We start from the raw sequence: 21797 nt of genomic DNA, 5'->3' as shown, positions 1-21797 counted from the left end.
AAAAATATGGACACTTGCTATATATGTGGCATACTTAAAGATTGATTACGTGCAATACTAAATACTATCCTTTGGATCCGACTTGATACTAAAATCATTACTGGAGTGTTTACCTGACACTATATAAACTGGCTAAGAAAACATCTGAAATGTGTGGATGTCTTACAATAAATAAATACATGAATAAATCATAGAATCACCAAGGTTGGAGAAGACCTCCAAGATCATCCAGTCCAACCATCCACCTACCACCATTATTTCCCCACTAAAGCATGTCCCTTAGTACATCTGCAGGTCCAGGGATGGTGACTCCACCACCTCCCTGGGCAGCCCATTCCAGCATCTGACCACTCTTTTAGAGAAGAAATTTCTCCTAAAATATTAATGATCAAAGTAGCAAATAAGTGAATTTGGAATGAGTGTATGGTACATGCAAATCCTTCCTCCTGCTACCTACTATATAATGATTGCACAGTCTGTATTGCTCATGTGTCCTCTGATTTTGTTTCCTACGAAAGTCAATTATTCCTAGGAACCATGCCCAGTATATAATTTACAATAATAAAATAATAATAATAATTAAATGCGTAGAAGGAAATTGTAGATAAACGTTTTTGATCAGTTCATGCCATGTAATTCAGTTTTAAAAATATAAACATTATCTATTTAAACAGTCATCATTTAAATGTATTAACATGGTAGAACAAGTAATTTGCCAGTCAGTCAAGCTTTGTAGGAGAGCTACATGGCAGAGTACTTTATCTGACACCTAATTGCCCACTGTAAATACATTCTGGCTTTTTGACTGCGCGCAAAGCTGCAACTTCTTAGGTCTGTGCTGCCTTTGTAAGTATTTCTGAAAATGTGCAGCTTAATGGTATAGATGCTTTGGAGAAGACTTCTGTCATGAAGATTTAGAAATTTCCAAGTCAAAGTTATATTCAAAGCCAAAAATTTTTCCACAGGAAAATTTTAGAGGCAAATACAAATTTCTGATCAATGGAAATATTTTCCTTCAATTTTCTTTTTATTTTGACTTATGAATTTTTATAGGATATATTTAAATTGACTCAATCTATTATTTCAAAGTCAAAAAATGAAATGTTTTATTCCAAAAATGACTATATTGAGAACGTTAACACTTTCAAAACTTTTCCACAAGCCTTTCTTCCACACAAATCTTCAGTGACATCAAGACTTCATTTAAATAGACAGCTTTCAAGAGCTCTATTCTCCCTTAGGAGCCTCTTTTTATTGATGTCCTTTGAGATACATTTCCTATCTGAGATAAAAGTCATGGAAAGAGCAACAGTTGTCAACAGTTGTGCCGTTTATTCTCTTAGACCAGGATTTCAAGCTTTGTGTTTCAAAACAGACAGATACAGCCATTGCTTTGTTCCTAAACACGGGACAGAAGTATCAAGTGTCCAGCAGCTGCTAGTTGCATCAGGAACTGCCAGGTGGAACAGTCCCAGCCAGTCAGGCAGTTGTCTTCTGCCTGTCTGCCCACCTGTCCCCGGTCACCAGCTGGTGCCAGCTGTAACTATGCAGAAATCCAGAATAAAAATGGACAATGACTTGACATCTGGTTTTCATTCATCTAGGGATAATGTTTGCATGGTCTTGATTTCTAGAAATAAAAGTCTTTTTCCTAAAATTGCTAATCAAATGTTAGACAGGTGCTCAGAGCATGTGGAACCCCAGGCAGAGCAGAGATGGAGAGGCCCCCCACCTGCTCCACACCACAGTCTTTCTTTCCCCATGCAATTACAAGGGTACCATAAAAGCCAAGTCTGATCTATAAGTCACCCTGAAGGTCTCATAATAATTCTCTAACTACAGATTTTCAGGAGGAGATTCCTCCAGATGTGGGAGGTAAGAGGCCACCACTGGCATCTGTCTCAGAAGTGGATGTGCTCACATTACATGACAAGAATATGTCCGTGTGACTGCCAGTCTCCTTCCTGCCATCAACCTGGGTTATTGGCGTCATACTTGACGTCAATAAATAGATGCAAAATAGATGCAAAATAGCAATAGAAAATGGAGGATTTCATTGCAGGGGAGGGAATGGTACAGCCTCAGCACTATTAAATGCTTGATATTGTTGTAGTTTAGGAGGCTTAACAATTTACTACGCCTAAGCCTGAATTCCTAATCCCATTAATGTGTTCACATATAAATTAAATTAATTGCTGTTACAGGCTTAAGTTTTCCCATACCTGCACTAACAGAACACTGCACAGGGCTATGGCAAAGACATGTTGTGTAAAAAGGCTTTCCTAATCACTTCTGAGCTGGGGGACAGAAGTAAACTGGGCCTCTCTGAAGAAGAAGCATGGTGGACAGAGTCATTCAGCAGCGTGCATGTAGCTGAGCAACACAGAGAGTGAAAGAGACCCTGGGTTAGGTTAAGAAAACAGTCTAGAAAAAAACAATATAGGAAAATTACATCTCATTCAATACCTAAGGCAATCTCACAACCTTCCTTTCTTATAATAACAAAACAGTAGTAAAAGCACCCCCGGCTCTTTCAATTAGAAGTGCTGATGTGCAGCCAAGCCAGAAGGTCTAGGTGTCCAAGTGGGCAGGGTGCTGTCCTTGGTCCCCTTGGAGAGCAGCAAACTGGATCCAGCTGAGCTGAACCTGTAGGAAAGGAGGGAGAGCTGTGATATGGATGGAGGACCACTGGGCTGTAGCAAAGCAGAGCCGCATCCCTCCAGGTCCCTCCTCTGTTATTGGTACATCTGTCTGTGGCAGCAGTTTCTCTATGCATGCTCCATAGAAACAATTACAAGCAGAGGTGAGGGATACTTACCAGCACAGCCTTTCTCTCATCAGAGTGCTCATAGCTGCAAAAGGCTGAAGCAGACACACTGAAACAGATTCAGATTAGGATGCAGCCAATTAATTCTGTAAAGCTCGGGAGAGCTGACTCTGTGGCGTTCTTACATTGTGAAATTTGAAATGGAAGCACAGTGAGTTATGAAGTACTGACATTACGCAAATGTCGTGTGACTGTATGTGCGTGAACATTATCCAAAACCGAAACAGCAAACAAAGATCTATAAAATAGCAGTTATCATTAGATCGAGAGGATGTATCTTCACTTGCTTAGAGAAGCTTACAGGAGGAGATAAAATTCACCAACTAATAATTATCACAGCAATAAACAATAATTTCTAGCGATTCTCAAGGCAAACTGAAGCGTGTGTGGGCTCTCCCTAACAAAGAAACTTTGAGGCTACTCACAATAAAATGCCAGCTTGCGGGCCCTCTTCATATTTGTACTCGTGCTAAGCGTAAAGGAGTGAGTTACATGCACAAGGCATGAAATCCAGCTCAAATTCAAAGAGGGATTTAAAAACAGGCACTGAACGTATGCTTGAAAAAGGTGAAGAATCACTGGGGCAATGCATTTTATTTTAATCATAATCATAAAGGATGGCTTTAAAAATATGGAGTAAAATCAATCTTAATGTGACAGTAAATGTAAGAGAATTTTTTATGTTTTATCAGAAAGAGCTTCAGGGTGAAAAAGAGCAAACTACCAGGCTTCTGGCAGTTTGATACACCCCCTCACATGTCTAATGTCAATATCCATTATTAAAGCTACTGGGCACCAAATCCAGGGATTTAAACTGCTGTGATATCCCTGTATTTGTTCAGTCTGTCAGCTCTCCCTGCCTGAGACCATTTGTATGGGTTGGCAAAGGATGGAAACTGATAAGAAAGGGTATGTTACACAGACTGGTGATCCCACTCCCTCCACAGCAGTAACGCTGGCATGGATGCTGCAGAATGCTGCGCAATGTCATGCAGCCATAGCACATCTGGGTAGTTGAGGCTGTGGCTGATGCATCCTCCCCTGGAAGAGGTGAGACATAATGAGGCTACAGAAAATTTTAAATACACCAGTTGTGAAGTAAACCCCCCATTGTGGGGTGTTCTGTCAGCTCTTCTTCTAATCACAGAATCATAGAATCATCTGAGTTGGAAAGGACCTTTAAAGTCATCCGGTCCAACTCCGCTGCAATGAACAGGGACACCTACAGCTGGATCATGTTGCTCAGAGCCCCCTCCAGCCTGAACTGCAACGTCTCCAAGTGCCTCACCACCCTTACCATAACAAAATCTTTCCTTATGTCCAATCTAAATGTACCCTCCCTCAGTTCGAAACAATTTCCCCTTGTCTCGTCACAACAGACCCTGTTAGTAAATGATCACTTATGCTTCCTTCACTTAGGAAACCAAGGCAAGATGAGTAGAACTGAAATACTTTCTATTTTTCTCTCTTTGAGGATGTTCTGATGTTAACTTTTCAAACTCTTTGTCACTAAGACAGCTTGAACAATACACTTCTTTTTGTAGCAAGTAAGCTGGAAGTCTCATCTTTACATGTAAGCACAGACCAGAACTTTACTGAACAATGCTGTGAGATTGCTGATAAAATTGCAAAGGTTAGCAATATTGCTGTGGAGCAGAACTGGACCACACCTGCTGAAGAACACTAACAGAGGAGGAATATTGTAGTGATGCTGGGTACTATAAAGAGTACAAAATAGAAGTCTTAATACATGGAATGAGTTCAGGAAACGTTGAATATGCATTTATATAAGCTTTTGTAAAAGGAAGCATTGTATGTAAATATATGCAAACTATGCAGCAGGGGCAGAACATAACAGAAATGAAGGAGATAGTGGAAAAATCTCCAGCTAAAAACTGAGGTCTGCACAACAAAACACAGAGCTTTTGACCTGCACTGTCCACGGCTCAACCTGGAAATGCAGTGAGCACTCTGCAACAGCAGCTGCGCTTGTGAGTGATCAACTGTAGAGTGAAAGAAAAAGAGTAAAGAGTGTAGGAATCCTTAGTGCTCTGACTTACTTGTATAGTCTCTCATATGAGAGGTAAAAATGGGAATGTGTGAAAGATAAAAGGCTCACAAAGCAAAAAATTTACTATGGTCAACAGGAAGACAACCAGAGGTTCCTGAAAATACAGCCCTGCACTTATATTTTCCTGTTAGTAGGTCACAACTCTTTAGACTTCTACTCAATGAATAATTAGGGGAAACAAGTTCAGGGCTGATTCAAATAATTTTCACTTACATCTTTAGAAATGATTTTCTAGCCCACCAATCCTCCCTCTCCTACTTACTTGTAATACATGTTCTGGGATGCAATTGCCCAGATGAACCCATCAGCCAGCACTCTCAAAAGAAAAAAGTGGCCACAAGATTTAGGGGCTTCTCTGCAAACTGAAGCTACCTTTGAGTCATTTTACTGCAGACAAGCAATGCTTCAGATATATCTTTCTGGTTGCAACCCATTTACCTTGTGTGTAATAGACCATGACCTGCAGTACACACCTTGTGTGTAATAGAACATGACCTGCAGTACAAAGATATGCAAGAAGTGAATAGACACAAATGTAGTGCTGTCATTCATGTGGTGCTTCACACCAACCTCCCTTAGCTCTTACGTCCTGTAATTATCTATCTTGCTGGCAGAATTTACCCAATACTTGTGTTCCCTTGTGTGTCCTCCTTTTTTAACATATAAGAGCTGAAATAAAAGAATCTGAGCAAATTGGAGCATTTTCAAGCGCATCTGGACAAAAGCACTGCTGCTCTGGTCTTGTCTGGCTGCTGTATGTGGTAAACAGGCAGCCAATCTCTTTGTGCAGGTCACTTCTCAGTTCTCTTCTTTCATTTCACATATTTGGACTATGCTGTGTTAAAGTGATTCCTAGCAGTTTATGCAGATCTTGAAAAGCTGCAACATAAAAGCTGCATGGTACCAGTGCTGTTAGCAGAGCCTCTCATCTCTGTGCATCTTCAAATAACAGAACCAAAAGTGCAGTTTCATTCAGATGAGCTTTATAAGAAGGATTAAAACACTGTTGGAAACAAAGATCATAGAACAGCAGCAGCTGGGAACTCCTTCATCACTGAACCCATCCTACAAGTAGTTCAGATTTGTGTGGGTATTTTATCCACTCCCTCAAGAAAATTCTGTTTTGTGCTGGATCGTTATTGGTAAAAAGATCCAGAGGCACTTCTACAGAGGGAAGGAGATGAGATTAAGCACACAGACATTTGCTTGCCCTTTCCCCAGTGGACTTATCCCCTGTCACGGTGCAAAATGTGGGCACCCACTGGGGTGCCTACAATGATGGGAAAAGCGACGAGGCAGTTCTGGTCTCGCTGGGGTGAGAAGAAATCAGCAGACCGGCACAGGAGCAGGGCTTGTGTGGGAGGCTGGAACTCCATTACCTTCCCAATCAGTGCTGGGCCCTGAAGACACCTCAGCAGCATTTTATTTCAGTTTTTAAAGAAAATTATTAAAAAATATATATATATGTCTGCTTCAAGTATGCCTGGAAAAACTTAGCGATGCTTTGAAGATAAGTCTGGTGTTTATGTGGTATCAGCACTGTGGAGTACAGCGGCCACCTTCTAGAGGTGCATGTAGAAAAGAAGCTGCATAGTGTGTGTGGTCAAGAGCTGAACTGTGCAGTAATGGCCTGGAGGAACTGCAGGCTGGACTAGACTGCAACCTCAGTTACAACCTGATGACAACTGATTTTAATCAGTTAAAATCAGACAGTGATTTTAATCAGCTTTGCAAAGGGGGCTGTGAGGACACTCAGACCAGGAAATACGCACACTGAAGAGAAGTTTGTGCTGCCTAGTATTAGTCTGATGGTTGAGCACATGAACAAAGCAGTTCATCCACGAGGGAATACAAGTTAGACTCATTATTACCTGCGGCAGTGAACTAACATGGGATGTGATGTGCCAAGCACAAGGAGCGCTCTCCATCACAAAATGGTCAGTAGATCTCCCCAGACTTCAGTCTCTGCACTCTCTGTTCCACGGTGCAGCACTGCTGAGTAACCCAAGGAATGAACTGAGCAGGAGGCAGATCACCAGGATGAGAAGCACAGCATCTGCTCCCAGTAAGGCAGTGGGTTTGGGAAGCCACGTCCAACATTCACTTCAGGGCCTGTTTGGCAGTGTTACATGCATGACTGAAGAAATGTGGAAAGGTTTGAATCGAATTGAAATACTTATTTTTCTATGCTTATATATTTGTTTCACAATACCATAGGTATTTCACAGCACTTTGCATAAGGCAGGTTACTTCTTTCATTCTTCTACAAAAAAAAGTGTGTACTAATACATTTCTGCAATGGGAGAAAAAAGGATTTATATTAAGTTTCAGTAGACCTTAAAGTGCTGAGATATTAAAAAATCTGAATGCATCTCAGTAAACAATTATCACATCTCTCGGGGGATGAATAATTAATAATATATTTTACTGAAGATTTAATACAGATCAAAACAAAAAATCATGACTGATATAGAAATGGGATGATTTAATTTCAGTATGAAATACAAACTGCATGTCACCTTTCCAGAGAGTTATTAGAAAGAGAAACTGATGAGCCCAACATGAAAATGGCAATACTGTTACTGAACTTCAAGAAAATGTCAGGTCACGGTGGGCCCGGATGTTGTTTTACAGGGCATTCACTCTGAAGCTTTTCGTACACTGCAGTGGGAAAGTGTACAATCCAGTGTTAGATAATACCACATACCCACAAACCCGCAGGGAAAAACTGGTTCTAACTGCCAGCGTCCACATCCCCAAACAAAGTAGACCTTTCGATTACACAAGTGTGTATTAAACATGTAATTGTTTTCGCACTGCAATCTAAGAAGCATTCACCCATATTCTGTGGGGATCTGGCTGACCTTCTTTTTCTCCAGCTGCCAAACTGCATGAATGAATTAAAAAATATACAAGAGAGACATTCCTGACAGTATTTGTCAGTAAACAACAGCAATCGTGCCACAAAGATGTTATACAACTGAGAGTGCAAGCCATGGTATATTTTTCCATATTAACAGAAAGCCAATAATATGGAAAGGTTCATAAGCCCCAGAACCACAGGAAAAAAAGTGGAAGGCCTTGTCAGCTGACATGGTTGTCCCTTGTTTCTTTCCTTTTGTTGCCACCATAGTCCAATTGTCATATTTCCTTCTGCCCACACTAGCACAGGGCAAACCTCCACTGTAGGATGTCAGCCATCTGTACCTTTTTTTTTACATGTCAACATAATGCAGGTCCTCTGCCCTATAGACCATCCATGTACATCCAGGTATGTTCTGTATTCTGCATTTGTCTATTTAATAATTTCAGCTTTCTCACGGGAGCAATCACTATGCTTCCCCCCTCTTTATAAAGCTACTTCCTGTCTTTTATTAAATCTCTGGGATAAAATTTACAATGAATTTATTTTCCTTCCTATTTTTTTTCAGTTTAAATTTGAATGAAAAACAACCACAGCTCCTTTTTCTCTGCAGTGACTCTTGGCTTTGACTGGAGTATGCATGGCTTTGACTGGAGGATCTCCCACCTTTGTCCTAAATAGAAGTGCTACTTTAGACTCTGTGATGGTCCATCACCATGGATTGCCTTGTTCCCCCCTAACTGTACATGTGCTAACTTCTGAGGCTCTCTCAAGACTACTCAAATCCCCATGCAATGTGCCCTAATGTCATCCCTAGATATCAAAGCTGGTGTGTGTGGGAGTTATGCTAAAAGCAGGCTCCTTTGGGGTACAGTCACACAAACCCTGCAGGAATTAGTACTAGTTTCTAACTGTGTCCAGAACACAAAGAACAGTAGATGTCCTAGATGCAGTTTCTAAATGGTACCTATACCTTGAAGAATTGGTAGTATTCTTTTGACTATAGAGATCTCTTGTTCAAACACTTGCACAATTTCCCAGTGAAAATTGATCACTATAAGAATATAGACCAGCAAGATCAGGAAATGAATATGAATGATTAAGAAAAAAATCCTTCAGCACAATGGAAGTAGGCTGCCCACAGAGGTCATGGTACTGCCATATGGGAGAGCTTCATAACTTGACTGGACAAGGTCCTGAGCAACCTGATACACTTCTGAGCAGGAGACTGAATTAGATGATGTCCAGAGATCTCTTTCAGTCTGCACTTTGCTGCAATTGTTTATTCTCAATATGCACTGTTGTGTTTTGAATGGAGACTACCAGCATGAGAGCAAATGTGCCACGGTAAGGTCCAACAGGACTCCTGCTGTGGCCAGCCAGTAAGGAGCAACCTCACTCTTCGCATACACAGGCAGCATGAGAAGATGTATGCCTTTCTAAGAGACTCCTGACTCCTGCCCCAAAATAAAATACATCCTGCTGTGGATCGGGGAAAAAATTAAAAATCAAAGCTCCTGAACATAACGACTTCTGTGACTTGTTAAAAATCTCTCTGAGAAGGAGATGCTTTGAAATCAAGTATTTCTGACCACTCTTCTCTCGCAACACAAGGCCAGTAATATCCAGACTGTTCTCTGAATTGTTCAAGAAGGATCTAAAATTGAAATACAGAAAGTATTACCAGTCCGTTAGGCTTAGTTGAGAGATGTCTGCATATGGTTTTCCTCCTTCACACCAAATTGTAGGTCAGTTCTAGGCCTACTGCCATTCAGGTGCTATTCATTTCTCTTGCCATCTCTTAAATGAACAGGTATTTTTAGCAGTTACTCTCCATACATTCATGTCTGCCCAAGACTTTGTTTTCTCCCTGTTAATGATCACCCCATAAAATAAGACACACTTGTTGAATAAGAATATGCAATGCTTAATTCACAGAAATGAGCAGAGGAGGATGAATGGGGGGTTTGATTCAATGATCATTTGAGGTCCCTTCCAACCTCTGCAATTCTGTGACTCTGTGAACTTGTCATTTATGTGGGTCTGTAGTATTGCATCTAGGTTTGATGCTCCTCATTGTATTCTCCTCTGAAAGTGCTCTCATGGAGACATGTTCCCTGTGGTTGTCACACCAGTGACTGCAGTGGCAGCAGTCAGCATGCTCATGTCCAACTTCCTTGGTGACTCATTTTAACAAATAACTTTTGGAGTTCATTCCAGCCTTGATCCTAATGATTTTTTTCAGTACTGACATGAATGTGGCACCCATTCTTTTTCATTGTAATTTGGTAGATGTCAGGAGTCGCAGTTTTTCCCTTTTGGATGCTGAAAGGAATTCTCGTAACAACTTCAGAACTAATCAAGCTTTGAAGGGCTAACACTGGGAAAGCTTCTAAAAACAAGCAGTTTGGTAAGAAGTGAAACTAATGGGTACCTATTTTCTTAATTCTACCTTCTGAAAGGTTTCTATCCTTCTATTAAATGGAGTTGAAATTGAACAAATTCAAATCCCATTTTGTTTTGCGTAGTGTTGTAATAAAGATCTTGAAAGCTACTGAAGTATTTAACATATTTCACATGTTCTACTGCTGTGTTTCATAGCAATAAAGATAACAGTAGTGCAAAAAAAAAAGAAAAAAAGAAAGCAGCAGCACCCTATGAGCAATGACAGGTACATAAATCTGCCGTGTCTCACTATGATGCAAAGGGTTAGGAATTGACAGAGATCACAAAAAGTCTCGCTAATTTTGTCAGTTTAGTGGCAGCAGGTAAAACTGGCACGTAAAATAGTTTTGGATGGAGTTATATACATATATAAATATATATATACAGCAAGTCACATTGAAATGTAATATGTCTTTTTCTTATTGTCTCGCTGCTTTCTGAAATAAAATCCTGCTTTTTCACAGAAAAATGTGCTTGTGAGCTGCAGACCAAAAAAAGATGCTTATTTGAAGAAAAGGAAATTTACAGAATGTGAATCAGGGCAATAATTCATCTTTCTTTCCATTGTTCTTACACATTAGTCACTACCACAAGGTTTTTGTCCCTTCATATTGCATCCTCCCGACTCACTACACTGAATCACAGACCTTTCTGATTAGCTGCCTTTATTTAGCCCCACCATAATCATTCGATTCTCTCCATGCAAGTCAAAAGCAGAGCTGTGATCCATCTGTTAAGTTATAGACCATAAGCCCCCATCTGTCATCCGTGGGCCAGTGGCAGTCCCTTGAGCACTCTGTGCCTGTCTGCAGAGAGCTGGCTGCTCTCATGGCGCTGCCTCCTCCTCATCTCCAGCTGTTAAATCACATTAAAAGATGGGTGAAAAGCAGAGGAGAAAACAATGGGCATAACATTGATTTTCCATGCAAACAAATGCTTTAGCTGCAAGAGGGATGTTACACAATTGCAGATGCGCAGGGAGGAACCTCTCAGCCATGTGCCTCTCTGGGCAGAGCTGTGTGAGCACCAGGCCCCAGCTCACGGCTGCAGCAAGGCCTCATCAAGACAGCAGGGTGTTCCTGCAAAATCAGAGCCTCGGTTGCCATATTTATTTGGCCATACACACAAGGCAGCACCATCTGCTCCCTACTCCTGTCTGAGCCCATGGTGGGACAGCAGCAGCAGTTTTCATCCCCTCCTCCCCAACTGCCCCAGGCTACCGACCCACCAGCAGCACATACCCCCTAACACCTCCCTCGCAGCCCAGCATGCAAGTGGAAGTGCCATCAGCTCTCATTTATTCCAAACACTGAGCTACTGCCTGCAGCACCTCAGGCCTCTGCATTGCCGGTCCCTGTCAGATGGCCTGCTGGGATACATTCTTCAGCCAATACATTGTAATCTGACTGAGATCACGAACCCTATACAGTCCCAAGCTGTCTGAACCCACCCAACTGCCCTTCAGCCAGCACCCTGCAGGCACTGCACAAGAAATTGCCATTACAGATCAATCTGAAAACTAAGGATGAAAAAGAGCATAACTAAACAATATTCAATTTCATATCAGAGTACCTGGAGGGAGAGGAGGTGCTGCAGTGGCTTTTTTATTGGATTTTATTCATACTTCAATAATATCTCTCAGTTTAATTTATAATAATACAATAAGCTGAATTCCTTAAAATGTTCCCACACACCATACCACAGAAACACAGGCAAGAGTGTCATGGCAAAGGCAGATTTTTGTGGAGTGGGTACATGATAATTGTTCTTCCCTGAATAAGGTAGATGCCTCACACATGGGTTACCACCTCACAGCTGTTCGCCACCTGAGTTTATTTAGTAAAGCACGTTGATGTCTGAGGCTAGCAGCACGCTGAGATCCAGGAGGACCAAGCAGCCCGGTATGAATTCACTGCTGGCCTTGCTGGGAGCAGCTGCATGCACAAGGCTGGAACAGAGCTTCAGGTCAGACATGTGGATTAACATCAATATGCCGCTCTGCAGCCAGTTGAGAGCCCAATTGTGTCTAAAAACAGGCTGATATGGGAATACTTACTCCCATGCAAATATTGTCCTTTTTACTTCACCATCCCCAAAAGTATCAGTTTAAATCTCAAATCCTCATTCTTGGAGCACACATGAATGCACTTACCACCTGTTTGACCAGGACCATGAGTGCAGACCACCACGTTTGTAGCTGCACACAGCTGAAGTTTCTTGGGGTCATTTGTGCCAGGCTTCATGTTCTTCAGCGTCTTCAAACTATACACACAAGGAAGACATGGAGCTGTTGGAGCAGGTCCAGAGGAAGCCATGAAGATGATCAGAGGGCTGGAGCACTTCTCCTATGAAGAAAGGTTGAGGGAGTTGAGCTTCTTCAGCCAGAAGTCTCTGGAGAGACCCCACTGTGGCCTTCCATTACTTGAGGGGAACTTAGAAGGGGGACTGACATTTTACACAGTCTGATAGTGATAGGGTAAGGAAGTTTAAACTAAAAGAGGGGAGATTTAGGTCAGATGTTAGGAGGAAGGATTTTTTCACACAGAGAGTGATAAGGCACTGGCACAGGCTGCCCAGAGAAGTTGTGGGTGCCCCATCTCTGGAAGCACTGAAAGCCAGGTTGGATGGGGCCCTGGGCAGCCTGAGCTTCTGGGGACAGCCCTGACCAAAGCAGGAGTTTGAAACTGGATGATCTTTAACATCCCTTCCAACCCAAGCCATTCTATGCTTCTGTGATTCTATGGGTTTAGGCCTCTTTATTGTGCCTAACTCCAGGCTTATGGGGGTACAGAATACCCCACATACTAAACTTGTTGAACAACTGACAGTGAGGGCCCTCCATGTCTCTCAATGATTCATTTGGAACAAAATGAACTCTTCCTGGATCTTATGCTTTGCTAGTTTGGAAACAGCATTTTTTTCAGCCCCCAAAGTCCAAATCTGAGTTCATGCAAACTTTGAGAAGGGTGGGTATGGTTCCAAGAGCTTCATTTCAATTCCATCTTTAATCAACAGTGTTAGCAAAGGGGAGTTTTAAGCTAATGACCCAGTTCTCATCAACTATTGTAACAAAAAGTAGAAAAACTATCTCAGTCCTAGGGATATCATCTTCTCTTTCTTTTGGGAACGCATACATGATGAACTAATCAGGCTGCAAATGATAAACAACTGCTTTAAATAGATAAGAAGCAAACAGGCAAAGAGACAATAAGGCTATTAAGGGATAACACTGGGAAACTGAGTGACATGATTATCTGAAATCCATTCAATTTAAAATTTAGCATTTCCTTTTATGTTCATTTCTACAATTTTTCTTTTCCCTCTTGTTCACGTTTACGTTCAAATATTTTAGTTTTACAAGGTCTTTCTGCAGCAAACAAACAAACAAAAAAAAAAGAGTAGATTCAAAACACAGAATATGTCATCACCTATAGAAAAAACCAAATCAGCCAAAAACATTTAGCATTTTACTATATGTCTCCAGGGTCACATGTAAAGACTTTCACACAGGTCGCGTCTGGTTCTCCACACTTGCACTTCAGACAGAAGCCAGCACTGGCTTATACAGAGATAGCTTAGTACAGTCAGTAGTTCCTGCCCTGCTGCCCTGGAGCATGGGCAGAGATGCCATGTGGCTTTCTAGCTCTGATTATGCAGGTATCACTTCAAAAACTTTTCTTGAAAAACACAAATGTAGAGATAAAAGGTCTTACTTCGATTTCTATTTTTTCTAAATGATAAAGAAAGGTAAAACTCATTTGTAAGCCATCAGTTAATTCTTATGTTCATTTCCATCAAAATAAATAGGAAAGTTGATAAACTGAGGTAGTCTATATAGTTCTGATGAATGATGTCCTCTTTTTCTCACATACGTGAAAAGGGTATAAATGTTCTTCCAAGCAATCTTGCTAGTTTCTGTAGCATACAGAGAGATGGAAGAGAGGAATAATTATCTACCAGAATCATCTCATAGAAGGATCGGCAATGCCTCATTCCTATTAAAGTTGTCTCACTTTAAACCTGCAGCTCATCAGCTCCACAGTATACTGCTCATACTAGAGATGGCATCAAACCTTTGCCAAAACATACAAAAACCTTCATCAAAACAAAAAGTTCCCTCTTCAGTCAGAGAACTGTCTTCACAGTCCCCAGACGTATCCAGTAGCTTCCGTCCAATAGCATAGATGTTTCTCTTTCTGCACTCTATCTCACTCTCTTAATCTTCATTTCTCCCCTGTCCTCATCTTCTTCCACAATGTTTGGCTATTCAAGGATGAGTATCTTACAACTTCTCTGAAAAAAAAAGCAGCAGCAATTTTCGTCTGCAAAGTTTCATGGACTTGGAAATGTTACAGTTTTTACCATTGTAAGTAACATCCTTCTAAATAATGCCTACAAATAATGTAATTTTACCATATAAAATAGCAAAGTTATGTGTCTGTATTGGTTTCAATACAAATATGCCATCCTTGAAGCAGAAGGATTCACTAAATTGTTTGGAATGCTTTTTTAATCACAGCTAATATGAAAATATCAAAAATCCTGTTTTTATACTAAATTAAGGTCAACAGCTCCTGCAATAGTATCTCTGGCTTTATGTGCATAGGCCATACAAAATGATAAAATAAGCAGGACTATAGTGCTTATGTTTTTCATTAAAAGAATAATTCAGTATGGAATGACATCAGCATTCTTACTAATATTTCTTCATTGGTTTTAGGCAAAAGATCAAAGAAATGTTGTGAACTGATTTTTCATTATATTTAGTTAAGGTACCCAAGAGACATTTAGTGACTGTTCAGATCAGACACTAGCTAGTGGGAAATGTTGAGTAGAAATTGATAAACTAAAAAGTCATTCCCTAATGCCATAGAAATCAAGTTTTCTTCTGTAAAAAAAAATACAAAGTATTCATACTGCTTTATAAAGACTCAACTGATTAGATCCTAAAAGCCTTCTGCAGGGTTTTATTTAAATTAAACTAAAAATTAATACCTTTTTATTGCAAGGTTTAGTGGGAGGGGGGTGGGAAGGATGCATCCAGCAAAGATATTTTATTAAACCATACTTGATTTTTTTTAAGAGTGAAACAGTTCTCAAATTCCTCCAAACACTACGTTACTCTGGATAAATAATCCCTACTGTGATACTGGAGGACACTGAAAATAGCAGAACAGGGAGCCTTAGAGGAACACTCCCACAAGTTAGGAGAAAGACCTTTTCTTGCCATGTGTTTTAACTCTATGAGTTTAAATACTAATTGAATTCCAACAAAACCTCAACTGCTCAGAGTTATATACAGAGATAATATAGATCTTTTCTAGTCAAAAGTTGCTTCATCCTAGCATCTCTTGGGAGTGACAAGTTCTCTGGAATTTTACTGGAATCACTTTGTAGATTTTGTTCATAGAAAATACAAAGGAAGCTAAGCATAACTTCATTTGCCTTCTAGAAAGTGTGATAGCTGTGGTCCCTGGGGGACCTTCTTCCTTGACACCAAATTATTTGGAAATTGGAATGAGATAAAGACCGTTTCCATGTCCTCAAAGCAGGAGAATAGAACTGAATTGGGATCTCTGTCCTTCTATGGTAAGGAAAAGAAATGGACTACTGCCACAGCACATGAGATGGGACACCAAAGCGAAGTAGAACAGCTGCTTCAGCAGCAATGAGATAAAACAAAGAAATTCTGTTGTGAAGAATACAGCAAACTTAAAAAAAACTACAAAAAACTGACACAAACAGCTTATCCTCTTGAGAAATATGTTCAGCACATCATACAGCCAGTGATACTGAAGAATCAGTAATGGTTTGACGTTCTACAGCATGCTGCTTAGGAAGCAAGCACTGTTCTTGCAGCCGGTGAAGCCTGGAATTACATGTCCAATTATTCATTTTGTCTACCAATGAGGACAACAAGGTGAAAGCTTATTAGTATAAAGCTTGCATGGAATTAAATCTAGTGTAAAATTAAATCATATAACTGTATAACGTTGATTACATTACTATCTGCTCTACACTGAGCTAATTAAAAAAAAAAAAAAAAAGTTTGCATAAATTTGTATGTGATAGCTGTAGTCCACAGAAAAGAACCGCACTATGGAAGAGGAGCACTGCTCATACATGATCTTACACAACTTTACGTGGCTGGGAAGCAGTACAGTTGATAGTGACAATTGCATACAGCAGAAGAAATATTAATGAGGCTGACTGGTGTTTTCATATATACATAAAATGTGTTTGTTAGTCTTTAAAATTATCTCCCTTCAAAACAAAGATCTCTTCAACTCCTGATCATACCTGTAGCAGGTACTTCAGAGAAGAAAGCTGATAAAAGAAAGTAGATAAAAGTTGCTTCTTGCATATTGTTAAATATGCAAGACTTTGCACAACCTTTTCCCCCCAAAACAGTTATTGTAGTTCCTATCAGTATTCATTCCTATTCTTTCTAAAGGCCAGTAAAATAAAAACCTAATGAAAATGCCCTCGTAAATGTAATAAGATGACAGTTTCACTATATGAAGCCAATTTGAAGCCAGTATGAAAACAATTTCACTCTGGTGAAAATGGTTCACCAGCATTATTAACATGACGTATACTTCTGAACTTTTCATCTTTAAAATATACATATAGCAGAACTGGAAAACTTTTAGAGGTCAGGAAGTGGAATCAAGTCATAGACGAGCTTCTGTCTGCAGAACCATTTCATGATTCAGCATGTTTCAATCTGAGAAACAGAAGTCTCATGGAGAATACAACAGAACTACAAAGTCCTTAATGATATGGAAAAGACATATAGGAGTCGAAGGCTCACTGTCTCTTCTCATACCAAAATACAAATGAAACTATGAAGAGGCAGCTTGAAAAAGCACTAGGAGGATGTTAGTCTCATACCTATAGAGTAGATCTGCACAGCTCCTCAAGAGATGACCACACGGATGCTGAGAATGGACAAGATTTCCAAGGGTACCTGCTCATGTGAAAGACATCCTCTGAAGTGGTGCACTCAACAAAAACAAATCCAATACATGAGGTACCTGTGGTGAAAATAGCTGAGATAAGAAAATTGAGGGAAGTATTCCTTACAAATGCTTGGCCTGTTCTTGTGTTTTCCTAGGCTGTGATGTAAAGAGGAACTTTTGGACGGTATGGGATTCTGGATGTTGAACTGATAGCTGGTTTGAGCCAAGATGGCTCCATGAAAAAAAGGAAGAGGCAGCCTGTTCAGCAAACAAAAAATCACACATGTAAGTAGTTTTACGATCATGAATTCTTGCACTTCACCAATGACAAAATGCACCCATCTCCAGTCAGGCTTCTGCTTTTTTTTTACCATTAAAATATCACCAGCATTCACATTAAAGACAGTAAACCATCATTTCATGACAACATCTTATCTTCAGCTCCCACTGACTTCAAGGGCTCTGCAGTCATGAAAATCTGCCAGCACGTTTATAGAAGTAGGAAGGTAATCAAGTTATTTTCTATGAATGTATTAGAAAAAAATGATAATTATTTTTCCAATATATAAATCATCACAAAGTAGGAAGCTCAAAAAACTTCAGGTGATTTTTGGATACTCTCTTTCAAAGAACACGTGTCCTCTACAGGATTTGTGAAATGCATTCTCCAAGACTAATTCCTTTCAGTCAAAGAGAAGGTTAATAAGCACATGGATCTCTGCACGTTGCAGGCTATGAGAACATTCAGATCAAATCAGTGAAGATTATATCCTGCAGGAGTGTTTTTCAGTACAATGAAGTATTTATAAGCTTTCTGCTTTCAGTAAATACTATAAAATTATTTTGCTTAATATTCAAATAGCAAAACTTTATGTAAGCCCTTTTAATTTGAGAATTGTATCTGAGTTGTGTGGAATAACAACTACTTGGAAGAAAAACATAAATCCTCTTGTTAACAAGATAGCTATCAGCTATCATGGTGCCTGCAGGTTGGCATAAAATAGAGCTGTTGGGAGCTGGGGAGAAAGAAACTCAAGAAGTAGTCAGGCTTGGTTCTAATTATTTCATTATTAAAATATCGCAAATATCTGCAAAGGAAGACTAGCATGAGTCATTTTCTTTGGGGACAAATTTTTCTTATTCTCAATCACGCTGAGCAATACCTTGCTACATGCGTGGTTCTGCAGAAACCAATGCGACTCTCATGAAATATTATTCAGTGTTAGTCAGAATAGCTGCAGGTCGTTTCTAGAGTTTGGGAATTTTGAAAGAGCAACTGCTCCTCCTGCCCTGAAAAAAATAGATTCTGACACACCTGATTTTAAGAAACTGCCAGGGAAGAAGGAGGAGATTAATCACTTTTTAAGGAAAACTTGAAGTCTGCAAATTGTTCAGCACTTTTAACTGCATGTGGGGGGAAAGTAAAATGCCAGTTATTTGGCTTCACATAAAATTTTGTTGAAGTTCCTTTTTATATTAGCAATAGAGAGACTATTTCTCCAGGTATGAGCTGAAGTAATTTCATAGTATTTAAAAAGGAAATTGCATATATAATCACATAGCATTTAAAAAGGAAAAGTTAATTAACATTTGGCAATATGGCAAAGAGGTCTCATTTCCTTCTTTTACATTATCATATTTATAAAGATCTGTGCTGGAATGATGCGTCCACTTCTGGATTCAATATTCCCTAAAGGCACTGGGAAAATAGAGACTACATGAGTTCTTGGAGAGTTGAAGAAAATCCTTTGCTGTGAGAGACAAAGCAAAACAGATCTTAGTAGCTCATTCGAAAAAGTACATATAGAAAGAAATCTGATTCCAGTACATAAATACTGCCCTGAAAAGAAACATCAGATAGAAAAGGTTGTGTAATCCTGCAGAAGGATTATGACAATCAACAGCTGAATCCTAAGCAAAACTAGTTTCAATTAAAAAATAGAGATCACTGCCTAATTATAGGAAATAAGTTAATTACTGGAGAAAAAATAAAAGATATAAGCAGAAGCTCAGCATTCTCCATCTCTGAATATCCATAGAGGAACATGCATCTTCTGAAGACAAGGCATTGGCTTCATAACGTTAACTAGATCAAGTTAAGTGACCTATGATAATAGAAGGATAAGGCTAGCCTTAATTATGGTCTTAAAATCGATGGAAAGTAACACAATTCAAAATTTAGAAAGCTGAAAAATGTAGCAAAGGATTCTTCTGGGGACTTGATGCAATCCAGCCTACACTAAGGCAAGCACAACAGGAGTACAACAGTACTTAGGAGCAAAGTCATTGCCTGAGGAACAGTCTACTACACTAATACCACTTGGTAAAAAAAAATAAGCAAAAATGCTTTGTTATCTTAGTACTTGAGATGGTAAACAATATCCCAAATATTTTGCAGTACTGCCCTACGGAATAGCAAATATAAATTGAAACATCTTGCATCTTAAATTGCTTTTGATGGATTAGTGTATCTGAGATGGTGGATCGTGATGGAATAATGCACGTAAGAATGAAGCAGAATTTTAAATGGAATCTGAATCTTTCTAAAACTCTAGGAACTGGAGGAGGAAGTTTAAGTAGACATTTTGTCCACAAGTGACAAGATGCACGATGGAAACTCACTTCATGAACCCCCACTTTAACATTTGAGGTTCTTAATGAGAAATAAAGAATGGTGGCAAATGGCAAATGTAATGCTGGAAATGTATGTTGGTATTTATGTCATTTGACATTTAATGACAGATACTCTCCATTGTATTCCGCCTTCCACATTTAACTCTACTGTCTTAAACTATGAAATATGGAAACTAACACCTTTGATTTAAATGTGAAGTTCTAAGAGGCTTTACTTGTGAAGTGTCAACCATATGGCAGAACAATTTAATCAAATAGAACCGGTTTTAGTCTTTACACATCCATAGTCATATCAAAAGTGCTAATCTTTTTAGTTTTAATGTTAAATTGCATACTTTTTGCAGGTTGCTAAAGTGGTTCATTAAGGCAAAATAGAAAGAGAGCTAAAGTAGTAGCTGAATTTTGACAAGACTTTTCTCCCTTTGTAAAATTTAATGAAGTTGTGTCCAACTTAATTTTAAGAACACATTGTATATGCAGTATTTTCTTGAAAAATACTGAAGGGAAATGTCTCAAGAGACTTTTTAGATCTTAGCATTGATTTATATTTAGATTACTTGAAATGTATTTTTTTTTATGCTAGTGAAAGGATGGAATGTCATAAATGTGACTTTCTTATTATTCTTTAGATGCATCTTTCCTGATATCAGTGGTAAAAGTACATTAGGTGGTGAATTTCTTCTTCATTTACTGATATTATTTCTCATTAAAGTCTTATTTTCACTCTTCAGCTGACAACAAAAACAAGGGTATTTTTGCTTTTCAGAGCATCGACGGCTGGGCTTGAAGGAAAAACTGGCATTATCATTTTGCAATGATAAGGACATACTAAACAGGGCTTTAACCTCTTTTGTTTACCAACTGCAAACGCTCTACCTCTTTAAAAGCCATTTATTCTGAGGTCATTCTTGGGTACATGGAGTTCAAATAAAAGCGTAAGAACTTATTACTTGTTTTATTTCTCATTATAAAATATGAAATATCTTTATTAATATTGAATAAAGATAATGATTGTAAATAAACTTTAGCTGAACCTGGGGACACATGCACTATTTCTTCAGGGAGTAGTATATGACATATAGTAACAGATTAAATCCACACACAGCCACATCACCTCACCCGTGTATCTCATTTCTGCAGGAAGGAGAAGAAAGAGATGCTTCTGAGCTGCAGAACTCCTTGCAAGAACAAAAAATAAACATTACAAATGCCTTTACCCATTGCTGTACCCATACTTCCTTGGTGCCTGCAAGCTGCTGTGTGCAGGTCAGCATCACTTGGCAGACAGCTCCTTCAGAGCTAATTTTTTTCCATTATCCTCTGCCATTTCAGCACTGCAGCTTGGCCAGAAGGTTCATTGGTGTTGGCTTGTTATTGGCGTGAAACACTTAACAGCCCTAGTGAGTTGTAACTGCTATACCTCCTGTCAGTGCCCCATTACTCCAGCACTCTATGTGCCACGAGGATGAGCAACTGGTTTATTCCCCTGGGTTTTAGATGTGACAGGGAGGGTTATGTTGAAGACTTCCAGAACTCTGTTTTGTTTAAAGACCTACACATGATCAGTAAACATAGGTTGCTACCCCTTGAAAATCTCCCATGAAATAAGGAATATAAACATCTCTCTGCTGCCAGCACCTTCATGGGATACTAATTTTTTAGCAAGATCCAGATGTTTGTAACATACAACAACCCCAAAACATTCAAAAAAGAATGCAACCCTGCTCCTCTATGACTTTGGTCACAGGAGGCAAACCACCCTTAGCTGCTTCTTAATCACCAGAGGAGTGGATTATATTTTACATCTAAAGTGGTAGAATGGAAATACTGGGATGTAGTCATTTCTAAACTCTGCAAAATAAACAGTAGCAGTGGTTTCTTACCGGTGAGATTTTAATTATTAGGCAAAGCTTACCAAGATTTCCCAGCTGGGGAAAATTCTTTTTCAGTATTAGGGGTTACATGTAACAGACTGTGATATGCAATCTGAAATGA

The 21797-nt window shown here is 39.4% G+C and overlaps 1 long non-coding RNA gene across 1 annotated transcript in view; it reads right to left on the bottom strand.

Moving 5' to 3' along the window:
• Nucleotides 1–254: 254 nt before the first annotated feature.
• LOC121109898 overlaps nucleotides 255–21797 on the bottom strand; it is a 30714-nt gene continuing 9171 nt past the window's right edge. Inside the window, exons 2-3 of the long non-coding RNA XR_005857700.1 lie at nucleotides 12359–12551; nucleotides 255–2646 (exon numbers count right to left, since the gene is read on the bottom strand). This is a non-coding gene — a long non-coding RNA (uncharacterized LOC121109898). The remainder of the gene's footprint in view (nucleotides 2647–12358; nucleotides 12552–21797) is intronic.

Source organism: Gallus gallus, chromosome 2 (assembly GCF_016699485.2).
Source record: "Gallus gallus isolate bGalGal1 chromosome 2, bGalGal1.mat.broiler.GRCg7b, whole genome shotgun sequence".
NCBI classification, from domain to species: domain Eukaryota; kingdom Metazoa; phylum Chordata; class Aves; order Galliformes; family Phasianidae; genus Gallus; species Gallus gallus.
Note: the sequence above shows the minus strand (reverse complement) of the source record. Positions and strands in the feature narration are given on the sequence as shown.